Genomic DNA, 17,958 nt, shown 5'->3' with positions numbered 1-17,958 from the left:
GAGGCGAGGGTGCAGCCCAAGGTCACTGCCCAGCCGGCCCGGCGAGGAGAAGACGAGAGCCCTCCTCAGACGCCTCCATCGCCACGCCGCCCATCTCGGCCAGGGTCTATTTCTCAAGAGTGGCCAAACAGGTGCCCCGGCCCCCGAGGGAAGCTGGACCTGAGCACGACAGCAACACCTGTGCTCCCCAGGTATGCCGGGGCATCGTCCCCGCACCAAGGGAGGCAAAATATAACCAACCCGGCTAGTAGCCCTTCCCCTCCTCCATGGATTTTTAAAGATACCTGTAGTGGCCATGGCTACAACCTGCTCCTTATTCCATCATTTTACGATATGCCACCTGGATTTCCTCTTTGTGTCCTGTGTTTTTCAACATTCAACTAACTACATTGGGTACCAGTATTATGAGAGAGGAAGAAAAAGTCATTTGTCTGTTTTCTGTACACCATGCATAATTGTATATACAGTGGTACCTTGGTTTACAAACTTAATCCATTCCGGAAGTCCGTTCTTAAACCAAAGCCCTTCGTAAACCGAGGTGCGCTTTCCCTAATGAGGCCCTTCCACCGTTCTTAGACCGAGGTAAAGTTCGCAAACCAGGACACTGCTTCCAGTTTTGTGGAGTTCGTAAACCGAATAGTTCTTAAACAGGGCTGTTCTTAAACCGAGGTACCACTGTAACTCTCTCATGTCCCCTCTCCCTTGCCTTCTCTCTAAAGCCCCAAATGCCATAAGCCTTTCAATGAGGGAATTGCTACAACCCATTGATCATTTTGGTTGCATTTTTCTGAACCATTTTCTGCAATGACCAGAAGTGGACACAGTATTCCAAGTGTGGATGCATCATATATTTGTATAAAAGTATTCTGATCATGCCAGCATTATTTTAATCATAAAGATCCCTAGCATGGAGTTTACTTTTTCACAGCTGTCACACTCTGAGTCAACATTTTAATGCAGCCTTCAACCACAATACCAGTACTGTATATCTTCCCTGGCCATCTCAGATCCCATCAAGTGTGTATGGGAAGTTAAGAGTCACTTTATTGCTTGCTTCCATTGAATCACATTTGCTATGTTAATATCCAATAATCCAGTCTGGAGAGATCCTTTTGGAGCAACTTGCAAACTTGTTTTGCTTTGATCACCTTAAACAATTTGGTAGCAACAGCAAACACGGCTACCTCACTGCTCATTCCTCATGGGCATAGCCGTGTGTGTGTGTGTGCGCGCGCGCGCACGGCAGCTGCCCCCCCAATCAAATACGGTATATAAATAAAAATACATAAGTAATTGACCAATCACATTGCAGATAGCTCGGTTCTGCCCCCGCTAACATAAAGCCTGCCCCCCAACATAAATCCTGGCTATGCCCATGTCAGCCCTAACTCCAAGTCACTTAGGAACCAGTAAAAAAATCACCAGTCCCAATACAACTCATTGGAGAACCCCATTTTTTACAACCATCCATGGTGATAACTGTCCATTTATCCCTTTCTGTTCCCTAATCAGGTACCAATCCACAAGAGGACCCTTTGTCTTATCTGATGACTGTGGGTTTGCCCAAGAGCATTTGGTAGGGAATATTGCTAAAAGCCTTTTGAAAGTCTGAGCACACAATGCCAAAATATTCTGTTTTACTCAGCTTTTGACTGAAGTACTAGTACTACAGGGACATGGGTGGCACTGTGGGTTAAACCACAGAGCCTAGGGGCTTGCTGATCAGAAGGTCGGCGGTTCGAATCCCTGCGACGGGGTGAGCTCCTGTTGCTCGGTCCCAGCTCCCGCCAACCTAGCAGTTCAAAAGCATGTCAAAGTGCAAGTAGATAAATAGGGCTTGGCAGCAGGAAGGTAAATGGCGTTTCCGTGTGCTGCTCTGGTTTGCCAGAAGCGGTTTAGTCATGACCTGGAAGCTGTACGCCAGCTCCCTCGGCCAATAGAGCAAGATGAGCGCCGCAACCCCAGAGTTGGTCATGACTGGACCTAATGGGCAGGGGTCCCTTTACCTTTACCTTTACTAGTACTACAGCAGCTATGATTTATTTACATATTTATTGCACCCCCAATATGCATAGCACTTTACAGACCAACATCAAGAGAAAATGCAGGAACTAATCTGAAAATGGATGAAAATATAAGTAGCTTGTATTGACCTGAAAAAGGGGCTCTGTCTCCCCTCTCTTTTATGACACATTGAGATTCGAAAACCTGGTGGAGTTGGGGTGTGTGTATGTGTGTGTGAAACAGACATTACTTTTTTAAGGTAAAAATTGAAGTGTCGGTACTCTTACTTGATGCAAGCATAGAAGGTACCAGCACAAAATGGCTGCTCGGAGCAGCAAAAGAAAGAGGTATTAGTTCTGCTCCAGCATGAGTTGCTGTTGTTGGCATCTGTCTGTCTTGAGAGACAACAGAAGAGTGCGCCCTTGGGAGTGAAATCAAACTCTGGAGGATTACAGCGCCTGCTGTGGCTGTAGAGACCAATATGGGAGAAACATGTTTTATTACAGCTGGGGCAGATGAAGGCATCCAGTGAGTACTGTCACCAAGAAAAGACCTGGGAACGTGGAAAGGAACAGTGGTGCAGATTGGTGGCTCCATGGAAATACTGAGGCAACAAACATTTTGAGCATTGATTAGCACCCAGTCTCAGAAAGTCAGTTGCTGTTCTAGAGGGTGCCTTTGGGTAAAAGGTCTTTGGGTAAGTGTCCCACTGTAATTGAGAACTAGGAGTAAATGTGCAGGCATATACATGCGCACATGGACAGGCACACTAATAAATGCTGCCTCGCCTCCAGGGCAGTCTTGAGCAGGTCGCGCGCCTTGGCACTGAGGGGCGGAGATCGCTCCGGCGCCCCCGCCCTCGCAGGGCACAGCATGGCTTCCGCGCGGCTTCGCCGCACAGCACCCTGCCCCCTGGCGCCCCATGCCACTGGGACTCTACCTAGAGCCGGCCCTGCTCGTCTCCTGTCTCTGTTGTTTAAGCACAAGCGATTATTGCCAAGCCATTGTATTTTGGAGATGCTCCTGGACAGCAGGATGGTGGGACAGATTTCCTTGGCTGATAGTGAGCTTTCCTTTGCTGTGGAGATACTCAAGCAGAAGTGAAGACCCAGCAGAGGTCGGCAAGGTTTACCTCGCCTGGGCCGGTTCACTCCAGTGGAGATCCCTCTGTGGGCCCTCTGTGGATCGCAGGTTCCAGCATCTGCGTCTGCACAGATGCAATTTCTGGCATCTGTGTCTGCGCAGACGTGATTGTCAGCATCTGCGCATGCGCAGACTCAGGCACGATTTCCGGGGTTGCAGAAGTGAGTCCCTGCACCGTGCTGTGCTGGTTTAGCGCAGTGCGTGGGGACTCTCCGAGCGGGTGGGGGCGGCTTGGTTTGGGGGTGGCTCGGGGGCCAGTTAAATGACCCCCATGGGCTGCTTGTGACACATGGGCCTTAGGTTGCCTACCCCTGGGTGAGAGAGCTATCTGTTAGAAATGCTGTGGTTGTATCCTACATTGTAAGATCTTGTACTGAGCAAAGGGTTGGGGTAGATGACCTCCAGCGTCCCACCCATCCCTGTGGTTTTATGAGAGCAAGCAGGTGATCCTGCTTTTAGGGATTTCTTTGATTTTACATAGAATGCAGCCTTATCTTGCCTTTGTTTTCCAATGGTTACTCTTTAAAGTTGCCCAGTCTCCTGAGTGAGATGGCAGACACCCAGAGGACCTTCTCTGGTCACCTGCAAGGGACTGATTCTGCATGGGTGCAAGCTAATATGTGGTCTGTTTCAGTTGTGGTATTCAGCATTGTCCCCATCCCCCCTCCTGACTTCCCTAAATGGCATGAGGCCAGCCAGGCAACTCAAAGCACACCCTTTCCCGAGGAAGCTTGGAGGTCATCTTGACTTAGGACATTGTACTCCCAAGTGGCACAGCCAGTGGAAATTAGGTTGACTGCTATGGAGAGAGTTTTCTCTCCATGGGAGGGAAAGTATCCTCTCCCAACAGAAGCTTGCCTGACATGCTTTGAGCTGCATATACACCATACATTTAATGCACATTTCCCTCCACCCCCATAAAAAAGAATCCCAGGAATTGTAGTTTGTTAAGCGTGCTGGGAACTGTAGCTCTGTGAGGGTCAAATTACAGTCCCTGGGATTCTGTTTTGGGTGGGGAATGTGCTTTAAATGTATTCAGGGTAAGCTAGTTTCAATGAAATTTTATTCTTGATTCAAATCAACAATAGAAGCCACTGCAGTACCTTGTCATGGACTGAAAAGCAAAGAGACACTTAAAAATGGAAAGTGTAATGCTGGTGTTCAACAAAAGAGGTTTAAGGATTGTCTCCTTAAAAAAATGTAGGATAAAAAAATGTAGGATAAACACCAACAACTGGGAAACACTTGCCTCCAATTGGAGAACAGCCTTTACCAAAGGTGTCATGGGCTTTGAAGACACTCAAACTCAGGACGCAAGGGAGAAACGTGCTAAGAGGAAGGCACAGTGATCAACTACTGCCCGGAAACCAATGTCCCCACTGTGGAAGGACGTGTGGATCCAGAATTGGCCTCTGCAGTCACTTATGGACTCACTGTTAAAACCGTGTTTATGGAAGACAATCTTACTCGGCTACGAGTGATCGCCAAAGAAGAAGAAGGCATCAATGCCACAGACCTTGTGGCTAAGGCTTCCAGGGTTGTTTCCCCTGCCAGCCTTCTATCACACCCCTAGTCTCACTTTCAACACACACACATGCAGAGCCTCCCACAGTGCAGGCAGCTATATAGTGGAGCAGCATGTTGGGGGCACTGTACGTTCCCTAGGCCAACCAAAATGCCTCAAAGTAGCAAGCCAAGCTTTCAAGTTCTCTAGGACACTTCATCAGGCTGGATGTTAAACAAAGCAGAGAGGGGAGAAGTTGACTGATGGTGAAGCCATGGATGGAGCCACAGTCTTAAGATGGAATGCAGGAGAAAGGAGCAGACTTGTTTTGATTTGGCTCTACTAGAAACTATTCAGGTTTCAGGTTGCATCTGGCACTGCTAAGAAACCTGAATTGTTGACCTTTGAAATACAAAATCAGGCTGTTGCTAGGATCTGTCTCCACTTTTTTGTGAAACACTCAACTTCCTTGGTAGCTGGAAAATTACACACACACACACACACACACACACACAGTCAATTGGTCAATTCAGCTTCCTTTGTTTTTGCCTTTCATGTTAGGGCTTGCCAGCACTGGAGCTAAATGTGGATTCATCCTGGCCTGTCTTCCCTTTAGTGTTGTCCTGGACCTTTCCCTGGGGAAAACTATGGGGCTTCTGGAGGGATGGATTCTTGGAAAGTCTGAATCAGAAAAAAAACCTGCATTTAAAGGGCTCATCTGTTGTTTTGTTGTTGTTTAGTCGTTTAGTCGTGTCCGACTCTTCGTGACCCCCTGGACCAGAGCACGCCAGGCACTCCTGTCTTGCACTGCCTCCCGCAGTTTGGTCAAACTCATGTTTGTAGCTTCGAGAACACTGTCCAACCATCTCGTCCTCTGTCGTCCCCTTCTCCTAGTGCCCTCAATCTTTCCCAACATCAGGGTCTTTTCCAAGGATTCTTAATGTAGATAATAAGCTGTGTTTCTATTCGGTAATTCTCTGTTGTCCATATGATGTTCTCCTCCACATCATGGCCTTCCCCACTCCTCTCCTTCTTGGAAAAAGTGGGGAATGTCCTGGCCAACACTGGGATTGGCACAGTTTGTTCTGGTGTGGACAAAACCTTTGTGTTTCCCACTGAAAACAACCAGGAACCTTGCAACATTTTGAAGACTAAGGGACTGTCCATACCTTATCTTAATATGGATTGTGAACCCCTTTGCTTCCTTTAATTCCCTCTTGCCCATGTGGCGTTCTCCTCTTGCAAGAGATTTTGCAGTCAAACCCAACAATGCATGTCTATGCTCATTAGAAAATGAAGGAGTTAAGGAGCACAGAGCTATAAATTTCTAGAGAAAGCATGGCTAGGTCACACACCCTCACCTTCAGGGAGGGAGGAAGTATGTAAGGCCTGTTCCCCATTATTTTCTCTCCCTCTCTTCTCTTTGAACCATATAACAGAACAGACATTTGAGGCTGGGGCTCCAGATTCATACCATGTATTTGAGACGAAATTCTGTATTTTGCAACTAAGAATACCTTACCTGTGTTGTTTCTGCTGCAGCACTGAATGATACATGAGTGAGACCTCCGATTACTGTAAGTAAGGCATTTAAACTTACTTGAGGGTTGTAGTCTATTCACTGTGAGAGGGATAGGCATGCGGGAGCACAACTGTGAGCACTTAATAATGAAACATTTCAAGGTCTAACAACCTCTATTTCCTATGCTTTGCAAATGCTGCACATATTCTTGCACTGCAGGGGATTGGACTAGATGACCCTTATGGTCCCTTCTAAATCTAAAAATTCTATGATTCTGTTATTTCTGTTTTAAACTTTGCTGGAGGTTCTTTTGTCTAGAGAGTGAGTCAAGATTTTTGAATTCAGCCTGTCAGCCTCCCCCCCCCCTCCAGACTTCAGGATTAACTGGTATACCCCAGTTCATATACCTATGACAAACTTAGTTTGTCTCTAAAGTGCTACTGGAAGGATTTTTTTGTTTTTTTGTTTTGTTTTGACTGCGTCAGACCAACACGGCTACCTACCTGTAACTGGTATTCCCCAGTTATTTCCCAGCACCTCCAACTACTGCTATCTCACATTTCCTTCTCCCAAAACTTGGAGATTCCCGATGGTGTATCTCTCTAATTCAGATTTTCAAGGTGTAGGGAATATCCAGATTTAGGAAAGAGAAAGTATGGGAGAGTGGTAGTTGGTGGAGAACGCAGCATGGATGAGGGGGGATTAAACGAGGCACCAAGGGATTTACAATCCACATTAAGCCAAGGTAGGGACAGGCCCTAAAAGATTTATCAACTTTCATGCATCAGATGAAGTATTACTGCAGTCCGTGAAAGTTAATGCCGTAATAAACCTGTTCGTCTTTATGGTGACTCAAGACTTTGTTGCATTTACTTTGCATGTGTGAGAAGATCCTGAGAGTTTCGGCTCCAGTCTTGCACCTGTCCCTGCTTATCTTTGGTCTTGAAGCAGAAGATTGGTCTTCCAGGGTTCCACATTCAAACACATACATCACACACACACACACACACACACACACACACACACCAAATGAAACACCACCAAGGATCAATTTCACTGAGACCAACGTACTGCACAGCAGAAGTTGTTTACTATGCAATTACTCTCTTTAGCAAAACTTTCCACTTCTGGAGCCACAATTGAAAGTGCCATCGAGGGAACATGAACAGGGAGGAAGACATTTACTTCTCTTCCTAAAACCATGGAGGCAGTTTCCCACAGCAACCCACTGGGAACTCAGTCGCAGGCAGGCAGGCAGGCATATCAGGTGGGCTCAGTGCCCAGGCTTGTTATAGATGCAAAGGTCAGAGTAGGCCAGCTCTCAGTGGATTCGTGAGGGATTTTTGAGTACAGATGCAAAATCAGGCAAGGTGATATCTGCTGCTGGAGCAGCTGGTGTTCAAAAGGCACACAACAGAGACCATACAAAACAATCTGGCCCCTCGAACATGCAAACAAATCTCACTGCTGCCAATTAAACACAACCATGCCCTGCAAGAGAACTTACCCAAATGACGCTGACATAAAACCCCCACATACACACTAAGTATTGTTGTTTAGTCATTCAGTCGTGTCCGACTCTTCGTGACCCCATGGACCAGCGCATGCCAGGAACTCTTCTCTTCCACTGCCTCACGCAGTTTGGCCAGACTCATGTTGGTGGCTTCGAGAACACTGTCCAACCATCCCGTCCTCTGTCGTCCCCTTCTCCTAGTGTCCTCCATCTTTCCCAACATCAGGGTCTTTTCCAGGGAGTCTTCTCTTCTCATGAGGTGGCCAATGTATTGGAGCCTCAGCTTCAGGATCTGTCCTTCCAGTGAGCCCTCAGGGCTGATTTCCTTCAGAATGGATAGGTTTGATCTTCTTGCAGCCCATGGGACTCTCAAGAGTCTCCTCCAGCACCATAATTCAAAAGCATCAATTCTTCAGCAATCAGCCTTCTTTATGGTCCAGCTCTCACTTCCATACATCACTACTGTATGGGGAAAACCATAGCTTTAACTATATGGACCTTTGTCGGCAAGGTGATGTCTCTGCTTTTTAGGATGCTGTCTAGGTTTGTCATTGCTTTTCTCCCAAGAAGCAGGCGTCTTTTAGTTTTCTGACTGCTGTCACCATCTGCAGTGATCAAGGAGCGCAAGAAAGTAAAATCTCTCACTGCCTCCATTTCTTCCCCTTCTATTTGCCAGGAGGTGATGGGACCAGTGGCCATGATCTTGGTTTTTTTGATGTTGAGCTTCAGACCATAAGTATACTAAGTATGCTTTCATACTAAGGATAAAAATACAAATTTACCACTTCCCCTTCCCCCCTTTTTTCTTCTTCCCCAATTTTATTCTGTATACAACACTAATGTCTCACATTATATGTAACTGATATATGGAAAGAGTTTACCTGAGAAAAGAGAAGATGCACATACTTTGTAAACAAATAAATTATTTAATAAAAATTATTATACTAAAAGGGAAATGGCACACATTTATTCAGGCATAGACATTGAAGAGCAAACAGCAGCAATGAAAAATAGGAGACGTCTTGTTTTAAATTGGGCATTCTTTCCTGGAGGGACTGTGTTTGATACAGTGCAAAAATATTTTCAGAGTTTATTGAGCTTCATGCGATACTTTGGGAGAAACTTTAACTCGCACAGATGGAACATGTCTCAAATGCAGTGCTCTGTCACATGATGTGGCCCTGTCCGAGAGTCACAGTCTTTTGGTCAGAGGTCGTCAGCTGCATAAATAAGGTTTCGGACATTTCCTTGAGGTTTACAGATGTTAATGTACTATTGAATTACATACCAGTCCTTTGGAACCTGGCACAGGGACAATGCAATTAGCTTCTAAGGGTATTCAAGGTGGTTAAAACTATAATGCTTCTATATTGGAAGGACAGGTCTACCCCACCCCACTCTTCTTTAAGATGTGTGTATTTCTAACTTTGGACTTTTTGTTCAGACCAATATCATTCTTCCACCCATCCAGAACACTGTGTGTGTGTTTGTGTGTGTCTGTGTGTATGAGAGAGACGCACAGGGAGAGACAGAGACAGAGACAGACAGAGATGGTCCACCAACCTCATCCACAGAAAACAGAACTCTGACTTTCTCTGGGAATGTTTGCAAATTGAAAAAAGTGAAGAAATCAGAGGATTTTTTTAATTGGTTGCAATATTACCATATTAATGAGTACTTTTAAATGATTTACTCAAAGGTTTCATACACTGAAGTTCTGACTTTGAAAAGATTTTGCTTGAAGGCAGAGAAAAATTCATTTCAAAAATGTATAAATTGTTATTAGAATGGGAGACAAAAGATGAAATGGTTAAATCAGTAATGATATAATGGGCTAAGGATCTAGGACAGACCTTTCCAAGTTGTGTGTCATGACACATTAGTGTGTTGGCTGCAGTGTGTAGGTGTGTCGCACAAACGCTCCCCACGCTCCTCCCAGGGATGGAAATACTAACCTCTGGTTTGCTTGTAGAACTGAATTACTGCGTCTCAAAAAAGTATCTGAAGAAGTGTGCATGCACACGAAAGCTCATACCAAAATAAAAACTTAGTTGGTCTTTAAGGTGCTACTGAAGGAATTTTTTTATTTTCTTTCGACTCAGACCAACACGGCTACCTACCTGTAATCAAAAAAGTGTGTCACCAACATGAAAAGTTTGGAAAGCTCTGATCTAGGCCATAACATAGAAAAGATTGTGTAGTAAAGGCTATGGAAAGCAGATATGAAATTTACTGCTTGCTATACTTTAAAAGATAATTATATGAAAATGATATAAAGATGGTATTTAACATCTAGCAAATTGTCTAAAATATATAAGAAGGTTCATAATAACTGTTGGAAGTGTAAACAAATAGATGGATCTTTTTTCATATATGGTGGACTTGTAAGAAAGCAAGGGTATTTTGGGATATGATCTATGATGAGATAAAAAAGATGTTTAAAGTGATTACACCCCCCAAAAAAACAACCCTGAAGCTTTTATTTTAGGGATTGTAGGGACAGAAATTCCAAGAAAGATGATTAAGCTGTTTATATAGGATTTTATGGGATTTTATGGTATTATATAGGTAACAGCTAGGATTCTCTATGCACAAAAATAGAAAGAAGTAGTTCCCACCAAAGAAGAATGGATAAGTAAAGCATTGGACTATGTGGAATTGGCAAAGCCCATCTAGCAATGAGCAGACCACACACTGTTAAGTAAGTTTAAAATGCTTTACTTACTAACTCCAAAGGTCTGGTTCATGTTTTATTCCATACAGCAGCAAGGAGAACACAGGTAAATTGGGTGCAAAATACAGAATGTACCGGTAGTTCCAACATGCAGCATGAACTTGGATCAAGTTAAGATACGTCTGTCCTGGTGGACTACAAGAGAGTGAGAGAAAGGAAAAGAAGTAGCTTCACTTTCCCTCTCACGGAGGTAAGAGAACATGACCTAGCCAAGTCTAGTAACAGACTTTTCTGGTCTTAATCCCTTCATGCACTAACTAGCACTATGCACAGTTATGTTTGACTGCAATTTCCCACAGCTATGCTACTAGTTTTTTTGGGGGGGTGTGTGTCAGTCTGGATGATGCCCTGAGTCCCCTGCAATTATTGGGCTCCAACATCCAGTTAGAATTAAAATCTAACAGAGGATTCTGTTGCTCAACTAGTGAGACAAGGTCTTAGCTGGCCACTTAAGTGTCCTCAAAGAATGAGCTACAACTGATTGTGCCCTCCAGGCCAAGGGGTGGATCTTTCCTTCCCTCTGTATCACCTAGTTGCTAGCGAGGAGAACAGTAAGTGTTTGTAACCTGTATGTGCTGAGCTGGAAGAAGCTGGAAGCTGGAGACACAGGGACCTGCTTGCTCTGTGCTGGGTCTAAACTATGACTAATGGAGAAGCAAGATCTTTTGGGGTGTTAATGCTGCGAGTGTTCAGGTTGTTTATATATGTAAATAAAACCATATATCCTAAAGACACCACAGGCTTTGGTGATATTTATTCCAAGGATACCAAACCTAGGGAAGCCCCTGGAATCTTTTACCACTCAGAGATTAGGGTGGCATGTAACAAGCTATTTTTGAACTGCAGAGAACTGTATTCATACAGCTTGTGTTTGGGATTCACTTCAGCTTACGGTAACTATCTGACAGCTGTAGAAGGAGAAAAGTTGGTTACATATGTGGCAGGATGATGCTTGCCCTTCACTGGGGCCAGAAAAAGCAAGATTACTTATTAATGCAATTTTTTAAATCCCCGAAGATAGACTGAGACCTAATTGCTCCTCTTTACATGTCTGACAACCGCATGATCATATTGACAGTTGGAAAATTCCAGTTGCCCAAGATCACTATTTGCTTTATATTTGAAACTTCCTGCTGCCAGTTAATATTTTTTTAAAGCCATGCTCTTTGGTTTCGATGTTGACCCATTGCCCAAACACAATGAATCATCATTTGCTCCCTTTTCATATGTAACAATTCTCTTTTCTTTGCCTAACCTTGTTACTGTGCCAGACCTTCCATCCCACTTTTTATTTTATTTTTGTCTTTAAAATTTTCAGTCTGTTAGGATTACCACCCCCACCCAGTCCAAAACATTATTCAGCCACTCAGAAGATTGTTCCACGTTCCTATTAGGAAGCACCACTTTCTGCTTCTCACATGGCTATTAGGGCACAGGAGTTCTGCCAGGGGAAAAAAACAAAACAATGACATTCCTATTGCCCAGCAGGGCTTAATAGGTCCTGCACCATTGTGGTGGGGGCAGCAAAAGAAGCCAAGAGTGAGCATCTCATTATGTCTCCCTCCACCAAAGTGGTCTGTGGCATGGTGTAATTTAATCTATTTTTGTTTTAAATAACAGCGTTCAAGCGGTATGATTGGGGAGGGGAGGGTGTTTGGGGCTGATGTGAGTCGCAATCATAGTCCAAAACATCTTGAGCACCAGGTTGGTGAAGAGACTGTCCGGTGCGTTTTTAGAAAGACTTGTGGGCCATGACCACCACATAATGCAGCAGCAAAATTCCATAAATTAATTAAGTGCTGTCAGTCCCAAACCTAGTCAATTTCCCAAAGGTGCAATCAATTTCATTTTTATTGTTTCAATTATTTTGTCAGAGATTTTGAAATAGTAACAGTAATTACAAAGAAAACAACATTTCAAAATACTAAAAAGAAAAGAAAGGGATAGCATTTGGCAAGCCATGTTTAGCTCAATTACTTTAAGAGGTCTTGCCTTGCTTATCTCTGTTGAATCTTCCAGATGCTCCAGAAGGAGAGTGAGAAAGTATTGAGAAGATGGAAGAGGACAAAAAAATCAGATAGAGCTCTCACTTTCCTCCCATGTTCATTTTTATTGATGTAGCCAATAAAATCAAACCACATGACAAAGGAGGTGTCCCTTTCACTTTCCCCTTGCACCATCCACAGTTACTGAGACAGGTGCTTCAGAAGCCCAAGGCACGATGTAGCCTCATTCTCATTTTATTATGACATGCATATGCCACCTTTCCTCTAAGGGGCTCAACAAGCTGACAGACATAGTTCTCCAGTGAGTAAGCAGTCCAAGGTCACCCTCTGAACTTCATGGTAGAGCAGGCATCCCCCAACTGTGGCCCTCCAGATGTTTTGGCCTACAACTCCCATGATCCCTAGCTAACAGGACCAGTGGTCGGGGAAGATGGGAATTGTAGTCCAAAACATCTGGAGGGCCGAAGTTTTTGGGGGATGCCTGAAGTAGAGGGTTGAACCTTGCTCTCCCAGGTCCCAGTCTTACCTCTAAACCACATTTTGTCCTGGTTCTGCTCCAAGTCAGTTTCATGGGGTGACCTTGAAGTATGTGAGAGAAAGAAAAACTCTCTTGGGTCCACTTTCTTATTTTAATCTACAGCAGTTCTGTGGAGGACGAGGCCCATAGAACCACAGAATTGCAGGGCAAGAAGGGAGCCAAAAGGTCATCCAGCCCAACCCTTTGCAATGCAGGAATCACAGATAAAGAATCCATGGCAGATGGTCAGCAAATGAAGGCGAGTGCACCCCTTTCCCAGGGAGTCTGCTCCACTATCAAACAGTTCTTCTTCATGTTTACTTGGAATCTCCTTTCTTATAATGTATATCCATTGGTTTAGCTCCTCCCCCTGGGGCTGCAGAAAACAAGCTTCCTCCATCTTCCATATTCTTCTTAATTTCCTTAGTTTATTGGACTTTATGCCCTTTTTTGTTGTGACACCTAGTGACCTAGAAGTTAAGCCGCACTGACGACAATGTGGTGCTTAACTTTGAGCATCGTGCAACATGCAGAAATTACCCCCAACCAAAGCTCCCTTCTATTTCCCCCCCAATAGAGCAACCTTCCCCAACCCAACCTGTTGGACTATAACTTGGGATAGCTCAGTCAAAAGAGCACGAGGCTCTGGATCTGAGGGTTATGGGTTTGAGCCCCACATTGGGCAAGATTCCTGCATTGCAGGGGGCTGGACTGGATGACCCTCGTGGTCCCTTCCAACTCTACAATTTGATGTATTTTTTCGATGTATTTTTTCCATCAACCCCAGCCATTCAGCCATATGATGCTGGGTCAAATAGGAGTTGCAGCCCTAAACATCTAGAGGTCAGGGTAGTGAAGCCTTATGTCAGTGATCTACAAGGTTTCTGAGGCAGTGGACATATCTATGTTCATCATTATTACATGAGCCTGTGTACATTGTTTCTCTCCAAATGTCTTTAGCGCATGTCCTTACCAGCCTCTTCTGCCCAGTCTAAAAGACGAGAAGAGAAGAACTCCAGAGCTGGTGCCTCTCAAGCCCTTCTTGTTGCCTCGCTCCATAATACCTACGCAGATTTCCATCTTTGGCAGAGATCAGACCAGCTGCTCAGAAACAGGCTGACCCCTCCTCTCTCCTCCTCTTGACCTTATAGTTTCGTAACAGCATTCCCAGCAGAAAGTTGTTTCACGGAGACTGGCTTGTAGGAGGCCTGCAAGGGGGACAGGGACTGTCCAAGACAATTTCTGATGAATCAAGAAAGGGGCTTTCCCAAACAAAATCCTGGATGCCTGGACTTGCAGTGCTAAAGGCAGGGCTTTATTTAACCCGGGTTAAAGACCCAGTTTGGCACCCCCTATGTGCATTTGTGCGCGCGCGCACACACACACACACACACACACAGGCTGGGAGCCTGAATGGCGCCCCTCTAGAGGCTGCACCTGGGGCAGCAAACGTGGCTAGCCCCCCCCCCCCCAAATAGCTGCAGCTCTGCTAAAGGTGGTTCTTCTAAGCACACTTTTCAAAGCATGCAAGCAGCCTCTGTGAAAGTCTTCAGTGGTCAATGGAAGAGCTGCTCGACTTTCTTCATATCTCCCAGTCAGATCCCCAACAGCAAACAAACATTTTTATCCACACTTAAGTAAGGTACTTGTAAGTGTAAGGTACTTGTTGAGTGAACCCCTCAAACTTTTTTCTGTCCTTGGTCAGAAAGGTTCCTTTCTTTGTACAAAGTGTGCAGGGAGGTTCAAGAATGTCTGCTCTTTATTGTGCATTCAATCATTTGCTGGTGTGGTGGTGGTTAGACAATATTGTGTCAAGCAAGTGTTATCCCATAGTTTCTAGTGCATTTTCCCACCACTTTTCTAAATGCAAAAGTGTGGTTTTAAATGTAAGTGGGTTTGTTTCAAATTGACTTTAATTGTGCAATCTGAATTTGCTAGTTGTAATTGAATCCCGTCCCAAAACAGCAGGAATGCCCCCCTCCCAGTTGCAAGACAAAATGATTTTAGGATGTATGCCTCGCTGACAATTTCAATACCCAGAGGTGGAAGAACCAACAAGGGGCTCATCTCTCTTGGACCTGGTCCTCACCAGTAGGGAAGTACTGATCAATGAAGTAGTACTGGGAAACTTGGGAGGAAGTGATCATGTTCTCCTGGGTTTCAGGGGGGGGGAACTGAGCGTAGTCAGACACACACTCTGTACTTTAAGAAGGCAAATTTCAAAAAGCTAAAGGAGCTACTGGGTGTGATCCCATGGTCAGAAACACTCAATGAGAAGGAAGTCCAAGAAGGATGGGAGTTTCTAAAAGGAGAAATATTGAAGGCCCAAATGCAGACAATACCAATAAGAAAAAAAAGTGGGAGGCATCTAAGGAACTTACAGATTAGCTGAGAGTTAAGAAGGGCATGTATAAGAAATGGAAGAAGGGGAAATCTGCTACCCTAACACCCTGACAATTAGCTGCTTTTCTTTTAGGAGAAAGAACCTCCCTCTCAATATCCTGAGGAGCTGCAGATTATTTTTTTAAATGAAGGTTGGCACTGCAAACACTGAAACCCAGAGTTTAGCAGCACCATGGTGCAGCTTTCAGGGCAGGCAGGTTCCAATCCACCCACTTGACCCATTTTCTCACTTGGTTAAACAGGTTGCGGCTATGCACCAAAAACTGGTTAGGGTGGAAGTTAGCTAGATAAAAAGACATACATGGAAGCCCAAGTGCTCCTTTTCCATGGAAGGTACGTTAATGCTTGCAAGACACATTCCCCTTCTTTGCAGGTTTGGGGATATCAACAAGGCTTGCACAGAAGTACATCAGCATGCTCCCCAATGACTTTGTGGAGGGGGGCAGGATCCAATTAACATCTCATTCTGTCTTCTAGCAGAGTACAGCCATCCCTGACAATCCACACCTCTCCAAGATCTCTGGCAGAGAGGAGCATTTCTCAACTCTGAAACCTCAGATTCTTTAACTGGGTAATTTCAAGGACTAAGCCAGCAATCTTTTGTACACAGAGAAAATCTGCGACTGAGATAAAGGCTGAATCTGTCAGAAGTTAATCAGCATGGTCCTAAACAGATTGACTCAGGAGTGAGCAAGCCTGTATTGGACCACAGACAATCACTAAGCCAAAGCAAAGAAAGCCACCTTTGGACACAAGTTGGGCAAGACCCCACTCCCTGCTTATTTCTCAATTGCACATGACCCACCCAGTTTTCATTAGGCAGTGGTGGTGGTGGGAATCTTCAAAGCAACCAGGAAAGGCAAAACAAAATCTAGTACTTTTCTTTAAAAGGAAAGAATGCCCTAACCAAAACCAAACCTCAGCCTGTGTTCCACTTTACCAAAAAGGTTTTACAGTCAAAAGACTAAGATGCAAGTGTAGGTTCACAGCTTTGCAAACAAGAATTTCCCCCCTTAATTATTTTCATTCGCAGTGAGATGTTCTTCAGATGTTTTGGAATAAAACTCCCATCAGTTCCAGCCAGCACCGTGTAGAAGGCTGCTTTAGATAACATGCTTTCAAACCATGGTCCTCCAAAGTGGTTTTCTTTTTAAGAGAAAAAAAGGTGTCAGTGCTCGGCATGAAGTTGTTACAGTAAGTGCTGCACTTCTAACATTTGGGGGAACCCCACAAAAAACTGCTGGTACTGCATACCCTTGAGTACCCCCAGGAAAAAAGCACTGGCCGCCCCCTACAAAAACCCATTTCAGAATTTGATTTCTAAAACACCCACATTAATAAAGTCAAAACATCATGTTTTTCATTGGCAGTTCAGTTTAAGAAAGCTATTGACACAAACACAAAATATTATTCACTCCTGCCTAGAATGCTAACATAGAAACTCTCTCAATTAGTACTTTAAACCATCCTCACAAGTTCACACAATGTTTTTCCCAGACACCGTTTCCTTGGAGTTTTCATTCTGGACAGCAGGGGGCACTGCTGTCCTTTTAAGTTAGCCAATGCAGGAATTTGTTCCCCAAACCATTATCCTTTTATTTGAGATTTTTCCAAATTCTGCATTTAAAAAACAAACAAGCCCCTGAATGTCTGGCATGCTCAACATCACAATTTGATGGGAAAACATAAGCGTTGTAAGAGAAATACTGCTCCCTTTCCCTTATGGGGTATCCCTGGTAGGCCAGGGGTGTCCAAACATTTTGTTAAAGAGGGCCAGATTTGATGAAGTGAACATGCGCGAGGGCAAACCAAAGTTGTTTTTTAGGATTGAAGTTGTTGAGACGGATTAGGCCCCTGGGCAGGACTTTGGACGTGCCTGTGGTAGGCCAACCAGAGAATATTGAGAAGCAGAGCAGCTAGTAAGCCTGATCTTTATTAAACTGTTGCAACAGGGTCCCCCACTCCCCTCATGCAGGGAGGGAAGGAGGAACCCAGAAAATTGGTGTGCAAGCTCTTACTGTATATACTTTTGAAATTGCCTACCCTGTAGCTCGAGACCACCCCCCCAAAAAAACATCTACATCACAGAAAGATGTGGTCCCCAGCCCAGCAGAAATTTGAAAGTGTTGTCTGCCAGGATACCTACCTGATAATACCTTATTAGATTGCCTTTTCTGGGTAGCCTGGCCATTCCTTTGAGATGGTAAATAGTTCCTTAATCTCTTACACATACAGTCATACCTTGGTTTAAGTACGCTTCGGTTTTGAGTACTTTCAGTTTAAGTACGCCGCGCACCCGTCTAGAACGGATTAATCCACTTTCCATTGCTTTCAATGGGAAAGTTCACTTCAGGTTAAGTACGCTTCAGTTTAAGTACTCCGCGGACCTGTCTGGAACGGATTAATCCACTTTCCATTACTTTCAATGGGAAAGTTTGCTTCAGGTTAAGTACGCTTCAGGTTAAGTACAGACTTCTGGAACCAATTGTGTACTTAAACCGAGGTACCACTGTATTGATAATGTGCTCAGCTTATCAGATACTTGCCAGACTGTATTTACAGGGAGGTGTAAGCCCCTACAGTCCAAAGACAATTGGAGAGCTTTTCCCATT

The 17,958-nt window shown here is 44.5% G+C and overlaps 2 long non-coding RNA genes across 3 annotated transcripts; one reads left to right on the top strand and one right to left on the bottom strand.

Moving 5' to 3' along the window:
• The first annotated feature begins 63 nt into the window (after nt 1–63).
• Nucleotides 64–16,540, top strand: LOC148685228 (uncharacterized). Of its 2 annotated transcripts, XR_015950292.1 has the most exons (4): nt 6,091–6,228; nt 10,450–10,610; nt 15,824–15,917; nt 16,380–16,540. It is a non-coding gene; the product is annotated as an uncharacterized LOC148685228 (long non-coding RNA). The 2 variants fall into 2 exon arrangements; XR_015950293.1 differs by lacking the exons at nt 15,824–15,917; nt 16,380–16,540 and adding an exon at nt 64–191 and having other exon boundaries at nt 6,194–6,228; nt 10,450–10,586.
• On the bottom strand, nt 10,391–14,030 carry LOC148685229 (uncharacterized). The gene is made up of 2 exons (XR_015950294.1): nt 13,917–14,030; nt 10,391–10,555 (listed from the first exon to the last, which is right to left on the bottom strand). It is a non-coding gene; the product is annotated as an uncharacterized LOC148685229 (long non-coding RNA).
• Nucleotides 16,541–17,958: the final 1,418 nt, after the last annotated feature.

The sequence above is a fragment of the Zootoca vivipara genome, chromosome 6, assembly GCF_965207765.1.
Source record: "Zootoca vivipara chromosome 6, rZooViv2.hap1.1, whole genome shotgun sequence".
Lineage (NCBI taxonomy): Eukaryota > Metazoa > Chordata > Lepidosauria > Squamata > Lacertidae > Zootoca > Zootoca vivipara.
Note: the sequence above shows the minus strand (reverse complement) of the source record. Positions and strands in the feature narration are given on the sequence as shown.